General features: G+C 50.6%; 11 non-coding genes across 11 annotated transcripts in view; 3 read left to right on the top strand and 8 right to left on the bottom strand.

The window, feature by feature from the left end:
- The first annotated feature begins 13,489 nt into the window (after nt 1-13,489).
- Nucleotides 13,490-13,608, top strand: LOC131452662 (5S ribosomal RNA). The gene has a single exon (XR_009237433.1). It is a non-coding gene; the product is annotated as a 5S ribosomal RNA (ribosomal RNA).
- A 149-nt stretch (nt 13,609-13,757) lies between these two features.
- On the bottom strand, nt 13,758-13,950 carry LOC131452570 (U2 spliceosomal RNA). The gene has a single exon (XR_009237349.1). It is a non-coding gene; the product is annotated as a U2 spliceosomal RNA (small nuclear RNA).
- Nucleotides 13,951-14,128: 178 nt separating this feature from the next.
- On the bottom strand, nt 14,129-14,241 carry LOC131452633 (U5 spliceosomal RNA). The gene has a single exon (XR_009237406.1). It is a non-coding gene; the product is annotated as a U5 spliceosomal RNA (small nuclear RNA).
- Nucleotides 14,242-14,867: 626 nt separating this feature from the next.
- On the bottom strand, nt 14,868-15,031 carry LOC131452512 (U1 spliceosomal RNA). Its single transcript, XR_009237293.1, has one exon. It is a non-coding gene; the product is annotated as a U1 spliceosomal RNA (small nuclear RNA).
- Nucleotides 15,032-15,433: 402 nt separating this feature from the next.
- On the top strand, nt 15,434-15,552 carry LOC131452654 (5S ribosomal RNA). The gene has a single exon (XR_009237426.1). It is a non-coding gene; the product is annotated as a 5S ribosomal RNA (ribosomal RNA).
- Nucleotides 15,553-15,701: 149 nt separating this feature from the next.
- LOC131452569 (U2 spliceosomal RNA) lies at nt 15,702-15,894 on the bottom strand. The gene has a single exon (XR_009237348.1). It is a non-coding gene; the product is annotated as a U2 spliceosomal RNA (small nuclear RNA).
- A 179-nt stretch (nt 15,895-16,073) lies between these two features.
- On the bottom strand, nt 16,074-16,186 carry LOC131452631 (U5 spliceosomal RNA). Its single transcript, XR_009237404.1, has one exon. It is a non-coding gene; the product is annotated as a U5 spliceosomal RNA (small nuclear RNA).
- Nucleotides 16,187-16,814: 628 nt separating this feature from the next.
- Nucleotides 16,815-16,978, bottom strand: LOC131452511 (U1 spliceosomal RNA). Its single transcript, XR_009237292.1, has one exon. It is a non-coding gene; the product is annotated as a U1 spliceosomal RNA (small nuclear RNA).
- A 402-nt stretch (nt 16,979-17,380) lies between these two features.
- Nucleotides 17,381-17,499, top strand: LOC131452653 (5S ribosomal RNA). The gene has a single exon (XR_009237425.1). It is a non-coding gene; the product is annotated as a 5S ribosomal RNA (ribosomal RNA).
- A 149-nt stretch (nt 17,500-17,648) lies between these two features.
- On the bottom strand, nt 17,649-17,841 carry LOC131452568 (U2 spliceosomal RNA). Its single transcript, XR_009237347.1, has one exon. It is a non-coding gene; the product is annotated as a U2 spliceosomal RNA (small nuclear RNA).
- A 179-nt stretch (nt 17,842-18,020) lies between these two features.
- Nucleotides 18,021-18,035, bottom strand: part of LOC131452630 (U5 spliceosomal RNA) — a 113-nt gene continuing 98 nt past the window's right edge. Inside the window, exon 1 of the small nuclear RNA XR_009237403.1 lies at nt 18,021-18,035. This exon is cut by the window's right edge and continues 98 nt beyond it. This is a non-coding gene — a small nuclear RNA (U5 spliceosomal RNA).

Here is an 18,035-nt window from a genome sequence, read left to right as displayed (position 1 = left end):
CCCTTACCCTAACCCTTACCCTACCCTACCCTACCCTTACCCTTACCCTTACCCTTACCCTAACCCTTACCCTAACCTAACCCTAACCCTAACCCTTACCCTAACCCTTACCCTAACCCCTAACCCTTACCCTAACCCTACCTACCCTTACCCTACCCTAACCCTAACCCTAACCCTAACCCTTACCCTAACCCTACCCTAACCCTAACCCTTACCCTAACCCTAACCCTTACCCTAACCCTTACCCTTACCCTTACCCTAACCCTAACCCTTACCCTAACCCTTACCCTTACCCTTACCCAACCCTTACCCTAACCCTTACCCCTAACCCTTACCCTAACCCTACCCTAACCCTTACCCTTACCACCCTTACCCTTACCCTAACCCTTACCCTAACCCTTACCCTAACCCTTACCCTACCCCCTTACCCTTACCCTACCCCCTAACCCTTACCTTACCCTTACCCTTACCCTAACCCTACCCTAACCCTTACCCTACCCTAACCCTTACCCTAACCCTAACCCTTACCCTAACCCTTACCCTAACCCTTACCCTAACCCTAACCCTTACCTTACCCTAACCCTAACCCTTACCCAACCCTAACCCTTACCCTACCCTAACCCTAACCCTTACCCTAACCCTAACCCTAACCCTTACCCTAACCCTTACCCTAACCCTAACCCTAACCCTTACCCTAACCCTTACCCTAACCCTAACCCTAACCCTAACCCTAACCCTTACCCTAACCCTTACCCTAACCCTACCCTAACCCTAACCCTAACCCTAACCCTAACCCTACCCTAACCCTTACCCTTACCCTAACCCTTACCCTAACCCTTACCCTACCCTACCCTAACCCTAACCCTAACCCTAACCCTTACCCTAACCCTAACCCTAACCCTAACCCTAACCCTTACCCTAACCCTTACCCTTACCCTAACCCTAACCCTACCCTTACCCTTACCCTACCCTAACCCTAACCCTTACCCTTACCCTAACCCTTACCCTAACCCTTACCCTTACCCTAACCCTTACCCTAACCCTTACCCTAACCCTTACCCTTACCCTTACCCTAACCCTTACCCTTACCCTTACCCTTACCCTAACCCTAACCCTAACCTAACCCTTACCCTAACCCTTACCCTTACCCTTACCCTAACCCTTACCCTTACCCTACCCTAACCCTTACCCTTACCCTTACCCTAACCCTAACCCTTACCCCTTACCCTAACCCTAACCCTAACCCTTACCCTTACCCTTACCCTAACCCTAACCCTTACCCTAACCCTTACCCTTACCCTAACCCTTACCCTAACCCTTACCCTAACCCTTACCCTAACCCTTACCCTAACCCTAACCCTTACCCTAACCCTACCCTTACCCTAACCCTAACCCTAACCCTTACCCTAACCCTTACCCTAACCCCTTACCCTAACCCTAACCCTTACCCTTACCCTTACCCTAACCCTAACCCTAACCCTAACCCTAACCCTTACCCTTACCCTACCCTTACCCTAACCCTAACCCTTACCCAACCCTTACCCTTACCCTTACCCCTTACCCTTACCCTACCCCTAACCCTACCCTTACCCTAACCCTAACCTTACCCTTACCCCCTTACCCCTTACCCTAACCCTAACCCTTACCCTAACCCTACCCTACCCTTACCCTAACCCTTACCCTTACCCTTACCCTAACCCTAACCCTTACCCACCCTTACCCTTACCCCTTACCCTAACCCTTACCCTAACCCTAACCCTTACCCTACCCCTAACCCTTACCCTAACCCTAACCCTTACCCTAACCCTACCCTACCCTTACCCTACCCTAACCCTTACCCTTACCCTTACCCTTACCCTTACCCTAACCCTAACCCTAACCCTTACCCTAACCCTTACCCCTAACCCTTACCCTACCCTTACCCTAACCCTTACCCTAACCCTTACCCTTACCCTACCCTAACCCTTACCCTAACCCTTACCCTAACCCTTACCCTTACCCTTACCCTAACCCTTACCCTACCCTTACCCTACCCTTACCCTACCCCTACCCTTACCCCTAACCCTAACCCTAACCCTTACCCTTACCCTAACCCTACCCTAACCCTTACCCTAACCCTAACCCTTACCCTTACCCTACCCCCTTACCCTAACCCTTACCCTAACCCTTACCCTTACCCTAACCCTAACCCTTACCCTACCCTTACCCTTACCCTTACCCTAACCCTAACCCTAACCCTAACCCTAACCCTTACCCCACCAACCCTACCCTAACCCTAACCCTTACCCTACCCTAACCCTAACCCTAACCCTAACCCTAACCCTAACCCTTACCCTTACCCTTACCCTTACCCTTACCCTACCCTTACCCTTACCCTAACCCCCTTACCCTTACCCTAACCCTTACCCTTACCCTACCCTAACCCTAACCCAACCCCTACCCCTTACCCTACCCAACACCCTAACCCTAACCCTTACCCCTAACCCTTACCCTAACCCTAACCCTTACCCCTTACCCTAACCCTAACCCAACCCTACCCTAACCCTAACCCTAACCCTTACCCTTACCCTTACCCTTACCCTACCCTAACCCTAACCCCTAACCCTAACCCTAACCCTAACCCTAACCCTAACCCTAACCCTAACCCTAACCCTACCCTACCCTAACCCTAACCCTAACCCTAACCCTTACCCTACCCTTACCCTTACCCTAACCCTAACCCTTACCCTAACCCTACCCTTACCCTAACCCTACCCTTACCCTTACCCTAACCCTTACCCAACCCTAACCCTAACCCCTAACCCTAACCCTAACCCTAACCCTAACCCTTACCCTAACCCTACCCTAACCCTAACCCTACCCTAACCCTAACCCTTACCCTAACCCTAACCCTAACCCTAACCCTACCCTAACCCTAACCCTAACCCTTACCCTTACCCTACAACCCTTACCCTTACCCTTACCCTAACCCTTACCCTAACCCTTACCCTAACCCCTTACCCTTACCCTAACCCTAACCCTTACCCTAACCCTAACCCCTTACCCTAACCCTAACCCTTACCCTTACCCTAACCCTTACCCTAACCCTTACCCCTAACCCTACCCTTACCCTTACCCTAACCCTTACCCTTACCCTAACCCTAACCCTTACCCTTACCCTAACCCTAACCCTAACCCTAACCCTTACCCTTACCCTTACCCTTACCCTTACCCTAACCCTAACCCTAACCCTTACCCTTACCCTTACCCTAACCCTAACCCTACCCTACCCTAACCCTTACCCTTACCCCCCTACCCTTACCCTAACCCTAACCCTTACCCTTACCCTAACCCTTACCCTTACCCTAACCCTTACCCTAACCCTTACCCTAACCCTAACCCTTACCCTAACCCTAACCCTAACCCTTACCCTTACCCTAACCCTTACCCTAACCCTAACCCTAACCCTAACCCTAACCCTTACCCTTACCCTACCCTTACCCTTACCCTTACCCTAACCCTAACCCTACCCTTACCCTAACCCTTACCCTAACCCTTACCCCTAACCCTTACCCTTACCCTTACCCTTACCCCTTACCCTAACCCTTACCCTAACCCTTACCCCAAACCCTAACCCTTACCCTTACCCTAACCCTTACCCTAACCCTTACCCTAACCCTTACCCTAACCCTAACCCTAACCCTAACCCTTACCCTACCCTTACCCTAACCCTAACCCTAACCCTAACCCTTACCCTTACCCTAACCCTTACCCTAACCCTTACCCTTACCCTAACCCTAACCCTAACCCTAACCCTAACCCTAACCCTTACCCTAACCCTAACCCCTTACCCCTTACCCTTACCCTAACCCTAACCCTAACCCTTACCCTAACCCTTACCCTAACCCTTACCCTAACCCTCACCCTAACCCTAACCCTAACCCTTACCCTAACCCTTACCCTAACCCTAACCCTAACCCTTACCCTTACCCTAACCCTAACCCTTACCCTTACCCTAACCCTTACCCTTACCCTAACCCTAACCCTTACCCTTACCCTAACCCTTACCCTTACCCTTACCCTACCCTAACCCTTACCCCCTTACCCTAACCCTTACCCTTACCCCTAACCCTAACCCTAACCCTAACCCTAACCCTAACCCTTACCCTAACCCTAACCCTAACCCTAACCCTAACCCTAACCCTAACCCTTACCCTTACCCTAACCCTTACCCTTACCCCTAACCCTTACCCTTACCCTAACCCTTACCCTTACCCTTACCCTAACCCTAACCCTTACCCTAACCCTTACCCTAACCCTTACCCTAACCCTTACCCTAACCCTTACCCCTAACCCTAACCCTAACCCTTACCCCTAACCCTAACCCTTACCCTAACCCTAACCCTAACCCTAACCCTTACCCTAACCCTAACCCTAACCCCTTACCCTTACCCTAACCCTTACCCTTACCCTAACCCTAACCCTTACCCTAACCCTTACCCTTACCCTAACCCTTACCCTAACCCTAACCCTAACCCTTACCCTAACCCTTACCCTAACCCTAACCCTACCCTAACCCTAACCCTTACCCTAACCCTTACCCTAACCCTTACCCTTACCCTAACCCTAACCCTTACCCTAACCCTAACCCCTTACCCTTACCCCTTACCCTAACCTTACCCCCCTTACCCTAACCCTACCCTTACCCCTAACCCTTACCCTAACCCCTAACCCTTACCCCTAACCCTAACCCTAACCCTAACCCTTACCCTACCCCTAACCCTTACCCTAACCCTAACCCTACCCTAACCCTAACCCTAACCCTACCCTTACCCTAACCCTTACCCTACCCTTACCCTACCCTTACCCTAACCCTAACCCTACCCCTTACCCTAACCCTAACCCTTACCCCTAACCCTTACCCTTACCCTAACCCTAACCCTAACCCTAACCCTTACCCTAACCCTAACCCTAACCCTAACCCTTACCCTAACCCTTACCCTTACCCTAACCCTTACCCTAACCCTTACCCTAACCCTACCCTAACCCTAACCCTTACCCTAACCCTAACCCTAACCCTAACCCTTACCCTTACCCTAACCCCTAACCCTTACCCTAACCCCTAACCCTTACCCTTACCCTAACCCTTACCCTTACCCTAACCCTTACCCTAACCCTAACCCTAACCCTTACCCTTACCCTAACCCTAACCCTAACCCTTACCCTAACCCTAACCCTAACCCTACCCTAACCCTAACCCTTACCCTAGCGTATTTAAAATTCTTACTCATTTTATCCACTCATTTATTTTATATTAAACATTCTTAATCATTTTTTATTTTAACTTAGATTGATTTTAAGCTTTTTATTTTACTCATACCTTTTATTATTCAATGTTTACTCACCCCTGTACTTGAGATGCCGTCTTCCCCGGGGCCCCATGCGGCCGAGACTGGAGTTGAACCCGGGTCGCCCACATGAAGGCCGGCGTTATTGCCACGTCACCACCACTCCCCAGATCCTTTTCCCTCTTTTAATTTTAAATATAAATTTTATACTGTTTATACTTACCTTCCCCACAGCACTTACCTTCCACCCACCTGACGGCGACCTAGATTCGACTCCAGTACTCCTCAAATTAATGATTAGGTTTATTCCAAAAAATTATAAAATAAAATGAATACAGTGGGCGCCCTCTTCCTGCCCGGGGCTCTGCCTGGGGATCGAACCCTGGTCTCCCGGCTGGCAGACCTGGACTGGATCACCATCGCCACATACCGGATCAGTAGGCCTGTGCACAGAAAATGGACCCTCCATAACCTCTAACCCCAACCCGAACCCCAACCCTAACCCTTACCCTTACCCTAACCCTAACCCTAACCCTAACCCTAACCCTCTGCTTCCTCTACCTAACCCTAACCCTAACCCTTACCCTAACCCAACCCTTACCCTAACCCTACCCTTACCCTAACCCTAACCCTTACCCTAACCCTTACCCTGGGTCACTAAATCTAGCAATGTCGGGTTGGCTTCAGATAGGCTCCAAATGGCCTGAAACATGCTCCTGAGTGGTTTTTGTAAGGTACATGTTGGACCTGGCACTTGGTGAAATTTTCGCATTGAATGGCGATTTTCAATCGGCCATAACTCCGCCCGGGAACGTTTGGGAGACTCGAAAACTAGTCCATTGGAAAGCCCGTGGCCACATTAGGGGGGGGGACAAAAATTCAAGTCAATCCGAAAAAGTCAGATTTTGACGGTTTTTGGGAAATAACTCAAAAACTACACGTTTGGTCATGGGGTGTTTTAGGCTGGCTAGGTGCGGCTCCTCGAGACGCATCGTTAGACACCTAGCTCGGCTTTCTAGCACCTTCCTAACTCGAGATAAGTTCAGAATGACCGAAGAATTTTCGGTCATTTTTCCATATCTCGGCTTCCTTTTGTCCCACAATCACGGGGGTTTCACCAGGGGCTCCGGGGGTGCCTAAATGGGGGGGCGGACGTTGGTTTGGAGTCGATCCCACCTTCCGTTCAAAAGTTATTCGCGGAATGACCGCAAAATGGTGGTTTTCATCCCTATACCTTACCCTAACCCTAACCCTTACCCTTACCCTAACCCTAACCCTTTACCCTAACCCTTACCCTAACCCTAACCCTTACCCTAACCCTTACCCTACCCTAACCCTAACCCTAACCCTAACCCTAACCCTAACCCTAACCCTAACCCTAACCCTAACCCTAACCCTAACCCTAACCCAGGGACGGGGATGGGGGAGGGGGGTCTTTATCCCAACCCCCTCCCCCACCCTAACCCTAACCCTGACCCTTGGGCTGAAGCGGGGGAGGGGGGTTTGTATCCCGACCCCCTCCCCCACCCAGCCCCTAACCCTAACCTCTCTACCCCTCCTCCCGTCACTGACCCCCAACCGAATTCTGTTCGATTCGGGGCCAGTGCGGGCTCCCCCTACCCCAGCCCTAACCCTAACCCAGGGGCTCCCAAGCCCCTCCCTAACCCTAACCCTAACCCGGTTGGAGTTGGAGGCGGCCCGGACCCCAGACAGAACCCCCCTGACCACACACCACAACCCGACCACACCCTGACTGACCCGACACGACTGGTACCTTTTATTTCCACCTTCTCCCACAGAATCACAGGACTCCACCGGACCATCAAGAGCAACTTTTCAATTATACAGCAGCAACCAGCTTTTCATAATCACAGACCCATCTCAGCTTACAGGAGAAACCGGAACTTACAAAACATACTCACACAATCCAAATTCTCCGATCACATACCCCAACTTCATTCAGAACACTCCACCCACTACAAACACAGAAAATTCATTTACAATCCACACAGCAGTACAGCACATCCAACACTGGGCAATTTCTCTCTCAACACCACAAACGTCATCTACATCATCACCTGCAAAACCTGCAATAAACACTACATAGGCGAAACACAACATTCCATACTCACCCGTTTAAAGCAGCACCTGTACAATATTGGGGAAGGCAGACTTCAGACTCCACTGGTCAGCCATTTTCAACACCACTCCCCCACTCATCTCATCATCTCCGGCCTGGAGAATAACGACCACTGGACCATCGGGCAGAGAAAGAGGGCGGAAAGGATTTGGATCCACAGGCTGGGGACCACCACGCCAGGGGGTCTTAATGCAGATTAGACCACATCTCACTGCCTCCCCCTGACGTGGTCGTCCCCTCTTGACCCACTTTTTACAGCCGTTTGGGGCTCTGGAATCCCCATAGTTTTAAACACATACTTGTTTTAACAGAACTTTGACTCCCTCAGGCAGGACGGCATCGAACCCAAAACAATAGCCCCCCCCCCCCCCCTTTTGTTAAGTCCAAATTATTTTATACGTATTTTAGGTTAAAAGAATTATTTTACAGCGTATTTAAAATTCTTACTCATTTTATCCACTCATTTATTTTATATTAAACATTCTTAATCATTTTTTATTTTAACTTAGATTGATTTTAAGCTTTTTATTTTACTCATACCTTTTATTATTCAATGTTTACTCACCCCTGTACTTGAGATGCCGTCTTCCCCGGGGCCCCATGCGGCCGAGACTGGAGTTGAACCCGGGTCGCCCACATGAAGGCCGGCGTTATTGCCACGTCACCACCACTCCCCAGATCCTTTTCCCCTCTTTTAATTTTAAATATAAATTTTATACTGTTTATACTTACCTTCCCCACAGCACTTACCTTCCACCCACCTGACGGCGACCTAGATTCGACTCCAGTACTCCTCAAATTAATGATTAGGTTTATTCCAAAAAATTATAAAATAAAATGAATACAGTGGGCGCCCTCTTCCTGCCCGGGGCTCTGCCTGGGGATCGAACCCTGGTCTCCCGGCTGGCAGACCTGGACTGGATCACCATCGCCACATACCGGATCAGTAGGCCTGTGCACAGAAAATGGACCCTCCATAACCTCTAACCCCAACCCGAACCCCAACCCTAACCCTTACCCTTACCCTAACCCTAACCCTAACCCTAACCCTAACCCTCTGCTTCCTCTACCTAACCCTAACCCTAACCCTTACCCTAACCCAACCCTTACCCTAACCCTACCCTTACCCTAACCCTAACCCTTACCCTAACCCTTACCCTGGGTCACTAAATCTAGCAATGTCGGGTTGGCTTCAGATAGGCTCCAAATGGCCTGAAACATGCTCCTGAGTGGTTTTTGTAAGGTACATGTTGGACCTGGCACTTGGTGAAATTTTCGCATTGAATGGCGATTTTCAATCGGCCATAACTCCGCCCGGGAACGTTTGGGAGACTCGAAAACTAGTCCATTGGAAAGCCCGTGGCCACATTAGGGGGGGGGACAAAAATTCAAGTCAATCCGAAAAAGTCAGATTTTGACGGTTTTTGGGAAATAACTCAAAAACTACACGTTTGGTCATGGGGTGTTTTAGGCTGGCTAGGTGCGGCTCCTCGAGACGCATCGTTAGACACCTAGCTCGGCTTTCTAGCACCTTCCTAACTCGAGATAAGTTCAGAATGACCGAAGAATTTTCGGTCATTTTTCCATATCTCGGCTTCCTTTTGTCCCACAATCACGGGGGTTTCACCAGGGGCTCCGGGGGGTGCCTAAATGGGGGGGCGGACGTTGGTTTGGAGTCGATCCCACCTTCCGTTCAAAAGTTATTCGCGGAATGACCGCAAAATGGTGGTTTTCATCCCTATACCTAACCCTAACCCTTACCCTAACCCTACCCTTACCCGAACCCCAACCCTTACCCTAACCCTAACCCTAACCCTAACCCTAACCCTAACCCTTACCCTAACCCTAACCCTAACCCTAACCCTTACCCTAACCCTTACCCTAACCCTAACCCTAACCCTTACCCTAACCCTTACCCTTACCCTAACCCTAACCCTAACCCTAACCCTAACCCTAACCCTAACCCCTTACCCTTACCCTAACCCTAACCCTACCCTAACCCTACCCCTAACCCTAACCCTAACCCTACACCCTCACAGTTCTCCCACCCCTCACACTGGGAACCAGACTGGACCACCCTCGACAATAAAACACACACACTCATACATACAGACAGGAAATCATTACAGCGCTTTCGGCCCCCGACAGACGTCCCAGACAATCTGTCGGAGGCCGAACGCAAAGCACTCACAATACTTAAAAATAACCCAAACATTATAATAAAACCAGCGGACAAGGGCTCCAAAATCGTAATCATGGACAGACAACAATACCGGACAGAAGCTTACAGACAACTACACAATACACTATACTATAAACCTCTTGACAGTAGCATTCAGCCCCAGACTCAGACCAAACTCCGGACCATTATTCAGACCCTCTACAACAAAAAATTCATCTCATCTAAACAAAGATTTTACCTCTTCGGACCAGAACACCCTCGACCCCGCTATTTCTACCTACTGCCAAAAATACATAAGGAACCCCAGACCTGGACTTTTCCCTTTGAAGTTCCTCCCGGCAGACCCATAGTCTCAGATTGCAACAGCACCACTTACAAAATCACAGAATACATTGACCACTTTCTTGGACCCCTCTCCACCACACACCCCAGTTACATCAAGGACACTTACCACTTCCTGGACATAGTCAGATCCATGGCTGTCCCCCATCAGGCACACCTCTTCACAATAGATATCAGCAACCTCTACACCAATATCAACACCACCCTGGGCCTACAAGTCATCTCCTCCATCTTCAAAAAACACCCTGACAAAGACCGACCGGACTCTGAATTATTACAACTACTGGAACTCTGCCTCAATAACAACGACTTTCTCTTCAATAACCAATTTTACCTTCAGGTCCACGGGACAGCCATGGGTCAACGATTTGCACCGTCATATGCCAACATTTACATGAGCGAGTGGGAGCGAGAAGCACTGGCCAAGTGTCCCCTGCAACCCACCATATACCTCCGCTTCCTGGACGACATTTTCGGCATCTGGCCTCACGACATCACCCACTTCCCGGAATTCATAAACATCCTGAATAACCACCACTCCTCCATAAAAATCACACATACCCTAGACCCACACACAGTTAACTTTTTAGACACAACAATATTCTTCCGGACTATAAACACCACTTACAAAACAATAGAAACAAAAGTATACTTCAAACCCACAGACACACACGCACTATTACACAAATCCAGCTATCACCCCAAACACACATTTAAAGGCATTGTCAAATCCCAAATCATCCGTTTTCACCGCATCTGCTCCATGTCACCAGACTTCCACCAGGCCACCAGTACCCTCTTCCACAGTCTCCGCAAAAGAGGGTACTCCAAACGCTTCCTAAGAACCATCAAATCCACAACCTTGGCCTCTCTCGCTCCAGCTCGCTCCACCCACCCACCCCAGGTCACTGGCTCCGGACTGCCTCCACCTCCTCCGCCTAAACCTAACCCCCTTCCCCCTCCTTATCCCACCCCCATCCCTCACCCTAATCCTAACCTTAACCCAGGGACGGGGATGGGGGAGGGGGGTCTTTATCCCAACCCCCTCCCCCACCCTAACCCTAACCCTGACCCTTGGGCTGAAGCGGGGGAGGGGGGTTTGTATCCCGACCCCCTCCCCCACCCAGCCCCTAACCCTAACCTCTCTACCCCTCCTCCCGTCACTGACCCCCAACCGAATTCTGTTCGATTCGGGGCCAGTGCGGGCTCCCCCTACCCCAGCCCTAACCCTAACCCAGGGGCTCCCAAGCCCCTCCCTAACCCTAACCCTAACCCGGTTGGAGTTGGAGGCGGCCCGGACCCCAGACAGAACCCCCCTGACCACACACCACAACCCGACCACACCCTGACTGACCCGACACGACTGGTACCTTTTATTTCCACCTTCTCCCACAGAATCACAGGACTCCACCGGACCATCAAGAGCAACTTTTCAATTATACAGCAGCAACCAGCTTTTCATAATCACAGACCCATCTCAGCTTACAGGAGAAACCGGAACTTACAAAACATACTCACACAATCCAAATTCTCCGATCACATACCCCAACTTCATTCAGAACACTCCACCCACTACAAACACAGAAAATTCATTTACAATCCACACAGCAGTACAGCACATCCAACACTGGGCAATTTCTCTCTCAACACCACAAACGTCATCTACATCATCACCTGCAAAACCTGCAATAAACACTACATAGGCGAAACACAACATTCCATACTCACCCGTTTAAAGCAGCACCTGTACAATATTGGGGAAGGCAGACTTCAGACTCCACTGGTCAGCCATTTTCAACACCACTCCCCCACTCATCTCATCATCTCCGGCCTGGAGAATAACGACCACTGGACCATCGGGCAGAGAAAGAGGGCGGAAAGGATTTGGATCCACAGGCTGGGGACCACCACGCCAGGGGGTCTTAATGCAGATTAGACCACATCTCACTGCCTCCCCCTGGCGTGGTCGTCCCCTCTTGACCCACTTTTTACAGCCGTTTGGGGCTCTGGAATCCCCATAGTTTTAAACACATACTTGTTTTAACAGAACTTTGACTCCCTCAGGCAGGACGGCATCGAACCCAAAACAATAGCCCCCCTCCCTTTTGGTAAGTCCAAATTATTTTATACGTATTTTAGGTTAAAAGAATTATTTTACAGCGTATTTAAAATTCTTACTCATTTTATCCACTCATTTATTTTATATTAAACATTCTTAATCATTTTTTATTTTAACTTAGATTGATTTTAAGCTTTTTATTTTACTCATACCTTTTATTATTCAATGTTTACTCACCCCTGTACTTGAGATGCCGTCCTCCCCGGGGCCCCATGCGGCCGAGACTGGAGTTGAACCCGGGTCGCCCACATGAAGGCCGGCGTTATTGCCACGTCACCACCACTCCACAGATCCTTTTCCCCTCTTTTAATTTTAAATATAAATTTTATACTGTTTATACTTACCCACAGCACTTACCTTCCACCCACCTGACGGCGACCTAGATTCGACTCCAGTACTCCTCAAATTAATGATTAGGTTTATTCCAAAAAATTATAAAATAAAATGAATACAGTGGGCGCCCTCTTCCTGCCCGGGGCTCTGCCTGGGGATCGAACCCTGGTCTCCCGGCTGGCAGACCTGGACTGGATCACCATCACCACATACCGGATCAGTAGGCCTGTGCACAGAAAATGGACCCTCCATAACCTCTAACCCCAACCCGAACCCCAACCCTAACCCTAACCCTAACCCTAACCCCTTACCCTTACCCTAACCCTACCCTAACCCTAACCCTTACCCACAGAAAATGGACCCTCCATAACCTCTAACCCCAACCCTTACCCTAACCCTACCCTTACCCTCCTTACCCTAACCCTTACCCTTACCCTAACCCTAACCCTAACCCTAACCCTAACCCGAACCTCAAGATGTGTTGGTGTGTGTGGGGGCCTGGCCTTCCCACACGGGGCGAGCTTTTCATGGACCGTGCCTTTGCTCCGCCGCCCCCCGTGGGTGGTGGGGCACTCTGTTTCCTCACCCTAACCCTTACCCTTACCCTAACCCTTACCCTACCCCCAACCCTTACCCTAACCCTTACCCTTACCCTACCCTACACTGGGTGGCTGTTCCCAGACACAGCTCTTTGGCCGACGGTGCAGGAAATGGATAGTCCCAGAGTCCAATGCCTTGACTCAGGTGCTCGTTAATGCTGTGCTGTGTTCAACTTCAACCTCCAGCACACATTGGAGAGGAAACACTCGACCTTTTCACTGGCATACCTGGCTGTCATTTCCTATAGATTCAGCAACAACTGGACCTGACGGCACCAATAGCAGCTTGCCCATCTCGGTGTAGCTTCCAAATACTGGAATAGAGTGTAGCAGGTAGTGGCGATAAAAGCTCAAGTGCAGTGTGTTCGGAAGGCTGACTTTTGAGCCCCTCCACGAGCAGGGGGCCTTGCCTGGTCTATAAAAGGAGTCTGTGTCACCTGCCCGTCGGCTTACGGCCACACCACCCTGAGCACGCCCGATCTCGTCTGATCTCGGAAGCTAAGCAGGGTCGGGCCTGGTTCGTACTTGGATGGGAGACTGCCTGGGAATACCAGGTGCTGTAAGCTTTTACACTGCAGCACACTTTTACACTGCAGCACGCTTTGACACTGCTGCTTCCTTACAAGAAACGTGGGCTTGCAATTACGTTGACGCACGGGCACACGTTAATGTCCTTCCAGTTTCAGCCTTGCTTTGGTTTTCACAGAAAAAAAGAGAACGGTGCACCGTTCCTGGTGGCACTGCAATACCAGGTCAATGCAAGGAGTGAAGAGAGCAAGCCCCAGGTTTCACCGCCCAATGCTCAAAAATGCATTTAATATTTAATCCCCATATAGAGGACATATCAGATATTAAACTGATAAGAACAGATACTACACTTGATCTTAGCCAAAAGGCCGAGAAGCGATGGTTGCCAGTGTCTTGGGCCAACTCAAGATCTTGGCGCACAAGTTACTTGTTGTGGTGCCATGTTTCTGAAGTGCGCATAACAAAGGCTGCTGCCGATCACCTCCGCCCCCAGGAGATCTAAGCGCACCTCTGAGCCGTGACGGACAGCTGCTTGACATTTGACACACTCAAAGGGCGCAGCCATACAGCAAAGCCCACCAAAAATAACTTAAACCCTCGGACGTTCCTCTCCACGGAAGTCTTTAGTAAAAGGCGAAAGACTTGTGCATTTTGAAGAAAAACCAGAGTCGACATAGACCCTCTCCTTGAGGGCAGCCAACGAGTCTATCCGCCGGAGTCACCACAGTCTCGGTCGGCCCGGCCGGCCACCTTGGGACAGCCTTTCTTCAACGTTTTTGGTTTGCCGGCCAATCAACCGCCCACATTTGACTGCATGTTTGGAAGCGCATTCTTACTGTTGGTTGTGTGCTGCAGTTTTCTATCAATCGCTGAGGCTGTGGCACACCTCCAAGGTTTAGTGGTAGATGTGACTGCATGAGCAAAGCAGCTCTGTGTCACACCGAGCAGTACAAACTGCCGGGCCGTTTCCCAGCTCCTCCGGGCTTCTGAAATGGTGAGCTGCTCCTGGCATCGCTTCAATATCAGGTCAATGTACAGGAGTGGACGGAACAAGCGCCAAAGTATTAACCCTTGGCATGATGGCCATGGATCCATCTCCATCAATCCAGTTCTCCTACAAAGGGCCGGGAAAGGGAGCATGACATTTCCTTAGAGCTAAAAGACAACAGCCACAACCATCCCATTCCCAGCAACTTGGAAAGACTGGGGATGTCGCTCTGCGAGCACGTGAGAAGCCTGGAGATGGGCACACAAGGCGGAACTTTGGGCGGCTGACCTTTGCTTACAACTACGTCATCGGGGGAGAGCGCGGACGCAGTACCCCACCAGCAAAAATTATGCAGTCAAGATTCCCACGTTTGGGGAATTTGCAGGGGTCAGCACAACCAGAGTGCAATGGCTGAGCCTCGCCCTGGGTGAACCACCTTCTTGATCATGGTGTCTCCCCTGCCAGGTAAGTATGAGGTGCACTTGCCCAGCACTGGGTGGCTGTTCCCAGACACAGCTCTTTGGCCGACGGTGCAGGAAATGGATAGTCCCAGAGTCCAATGCCTTGACTCAGGTGCTCGTTAATGCTGTGCTGTGTTCAACTTCAACCTCCAGCACACATTGGAGAGGAAACACTCGACCTTTTCACTGGCATACCTGGCTGTCATTTCCTATAGATTCAGCAACAACTGGACCTGACGGCACCAACAGCAGCTTACCCATCTCGGTGTAGCGTCCAAATACTGGAATAGAGTGTAGCAGGTAGTGGCGATAAAGGCTCAAGTGCAGTGTGTTCGGAAGGCTGACTTTTGAGCCCCTCCACGAGCAGGGGGCCTTGCCTGGTCTATAAAAGGAGTCTGTGTCACCTGCCCGTCGGCTTACGGCCACACCACCCTGAGCACGCCCGATCTCGTCTGATCTCGGAAGCTAAGCAGGGTCGGGCCTGGTTAGTACTTGGATGGGAGACTGCCTGGGAATACCAGGTGCTGTAAGCTTTTACACTGCAGCACACTTTTACACTGCAGCACGCTTTGACACTGCTGCTTCCTTACAAGAAACGTGGGCTTGCAATCACGTTGACGCACGGGCACACGTTAATGTCCTTCCAGTTTCAGCCTTGCTTTGGTTTTCACAGAAAAAAAGAGAACGGTGCACCGTTCCTGGTGGCACTGCAATACCAGGTCAATGCAAGGAGTGAAGAGAGCAAGCCCCAGGTTTCACCGCCCAATGCTCAAAAATGCATTTAATATTTAATCCCCATATAGAGGACATATCAGATATTAAACTGATAAGAACAGATACTACACTTGATCTTAGCCAAAAGGCCGAGAAGCGATGGCCCGCCAGTGTCTGGGGCCAACTCAAGATCTTGGCGCACAAGTTACTTGTTGTGGTGCCATGTTTCTGAAGTGCGCATAACAAAGGCTGCTGCCGATCACCTCCGCCCCCAGGTGATCTAAGTGCACCTCTGAGCCGTGACGGACAGCTGCTTGACATTTGACACACTCAAAGGGCGCAGCCATACAGCAAAGCCCACCAAAAATAACTTAAACTCTCGGACGTTCCTCTCCACGGAAGTCTTTAGTAAAAGGCGAAAGACTTGTGCATTTTGAAGAAAAACCAGAGTCGACATAGACCCTCTCCTTGAGAGCAGCCAAGGAGTCTATCCGCCGGAGTCACCACAGTCTCGGTCGGCCCGGCCGGCCACCTTGGGACAGCCTTTCTTCAACGTTTTCGGTTTGCCGGCCAATCAACCGCCCACATTTGACTGCATGTTTGGAAGCGCATTCTTACTGTTGGTTGTGTGCTGCAGTTTTCTATCAATCGCTGAGGCTGTGGCACACCTCCAAGGTTTAGTGGTAGATGTGAGTGCATGAGCAAAGCAGCTCTGTGTCACACCGAGCAGTACAAACTGCCGGGCCGTTTCCCAGCTCCTCCGGGCTTCTGAAATGGTGAGCTGCTCCTGGCATCGCTTCAATATCAGGTCAATGTACAGGAGTGGACGGAACAAGCGCCAAAGTATTAACCCTTGGCATGATGGCCATGGATCCATCTCCATCAATCCAGTTCTCCTACAAAGAGCCGGGAAAGGGAGCATGACATTTCCTTAGAGCTAAAAGACAACAGCCACAACCATCCCCCATTCCCAGCAACTTGGAAAGACTGGGGATGTCGCTCTGCGAGCACGTGAGAAGCCTGGAGATGGGCACACAAGGCGGAACTTTGGGCGGCTGACCTTTGCTTACAACTACGTCATCGGGGGAGAGCGCGGACGCAGTACCCCACCAGCAAAAATTATGCAGTCAAGATTCCCACGTTTGGGGAATTTGCAGGGGTCAGCACAACCAGAGTGCAATGGCTGAGCCTCGCCCTGGGTGAACCACCTTCTTGATCATGGTGTCTCCCCTGCCAGGTAAGTATGAGGTGCACTTGCCCAGCACTGGGTGGCTGTTCCCAGACACAGCTCTTTGGCCGACGGTGCAGGAAATGGATAGTCCCAGAGTCCAATGCCTTGACTCAGGTGCTCGTTAATGCTGTGCTGTGTTCAACTTCAACCTCCAGCACACATTGGAGAGGAAACACTCGACCTTTTCACTGGCATACCTGGCTGTCATTTCCTATAGATTCAGCAACAACTGGACCTGACGGCACCAACAGCAGCTTACCCATCTCGGTGTAGCGTCCAAATACTGGAATAGAGTGTAGCAGGTAGTGGCGATAAAGGCTCAAGTGCAGTGTGTTCGGAAGGCTGACTTTTGAGCCCCTCCACGAGCAGGGGGCCTTGCCTGGTCTATAAAAGGAGTCTGTGTCACCTGCCCGTCGGCTTACGGCCACACCACCCTGAGCACGCCCGATCTCGTCTGATCTCGGAAGCTAAGCAGGGTCGGGCCTGGTTAGTACTTGGATGGGAGACTGCCTGGGAATACCAGGTGCTGTAAGCTTTTACACTGCAGCACACTTTTACACTGCAGCACGCTTTGACACTGCTGCTTCCTTACAAGAAACGTGGGCTTGCAATCACGTTGACGCACGGGCACACGTTAATGTCCTTCCAGTTTCAGCCTTGCTTTGGTTTTCACAGAAAAAAAGAGAACGGTGCACCGTTCCTGGTGGCACTGCAATACCAGGTCAATGCAAGGAGTGAAGAGAGCAAGCCCCAGGTTTCACCGCCCAATGCTCAAAAATGCATTTAATATTTAATCCCCATATAGAGGACATATCAGATATTAAACTGATAAGAACAGATACTACACTTGATCTTAGCCAAAAGGCCGAGAAGCGATGGCCCGCCAGTGTCTGGGGCCAACTCAAGATCTTGGCGCACAAGTTACTTGTTGTGGTGCCATGTTTCTGAAGTGCGCATAACAAAGGCTGCTGCCGATCACCTCCGCCCCCAGGTGATCTAAGTGCACCTCTGAGCCGTGACGGACAGCTGCTTGACATTTGACACACTCAAAGGGCGCAGCCATACAGCAAA

This window comes from Solea solea, unplaced genomic scaffold, assembly GCF_958295425.1.
Source record: "Solea solea unplaced genomic scaffold, fSolSol10.1 scaffold_26, whole genome shotgun sequence".
NCBI lineage: Eukaryota > Metazoa > Chordata > Actinopteri > Pleuronectiformes > Soleidae > Solea > Solea solea.
Note: the sequence above shows the minus strand (reverse complement) of the source record. Positions and strands in the feature narration are given on the sequence as shown.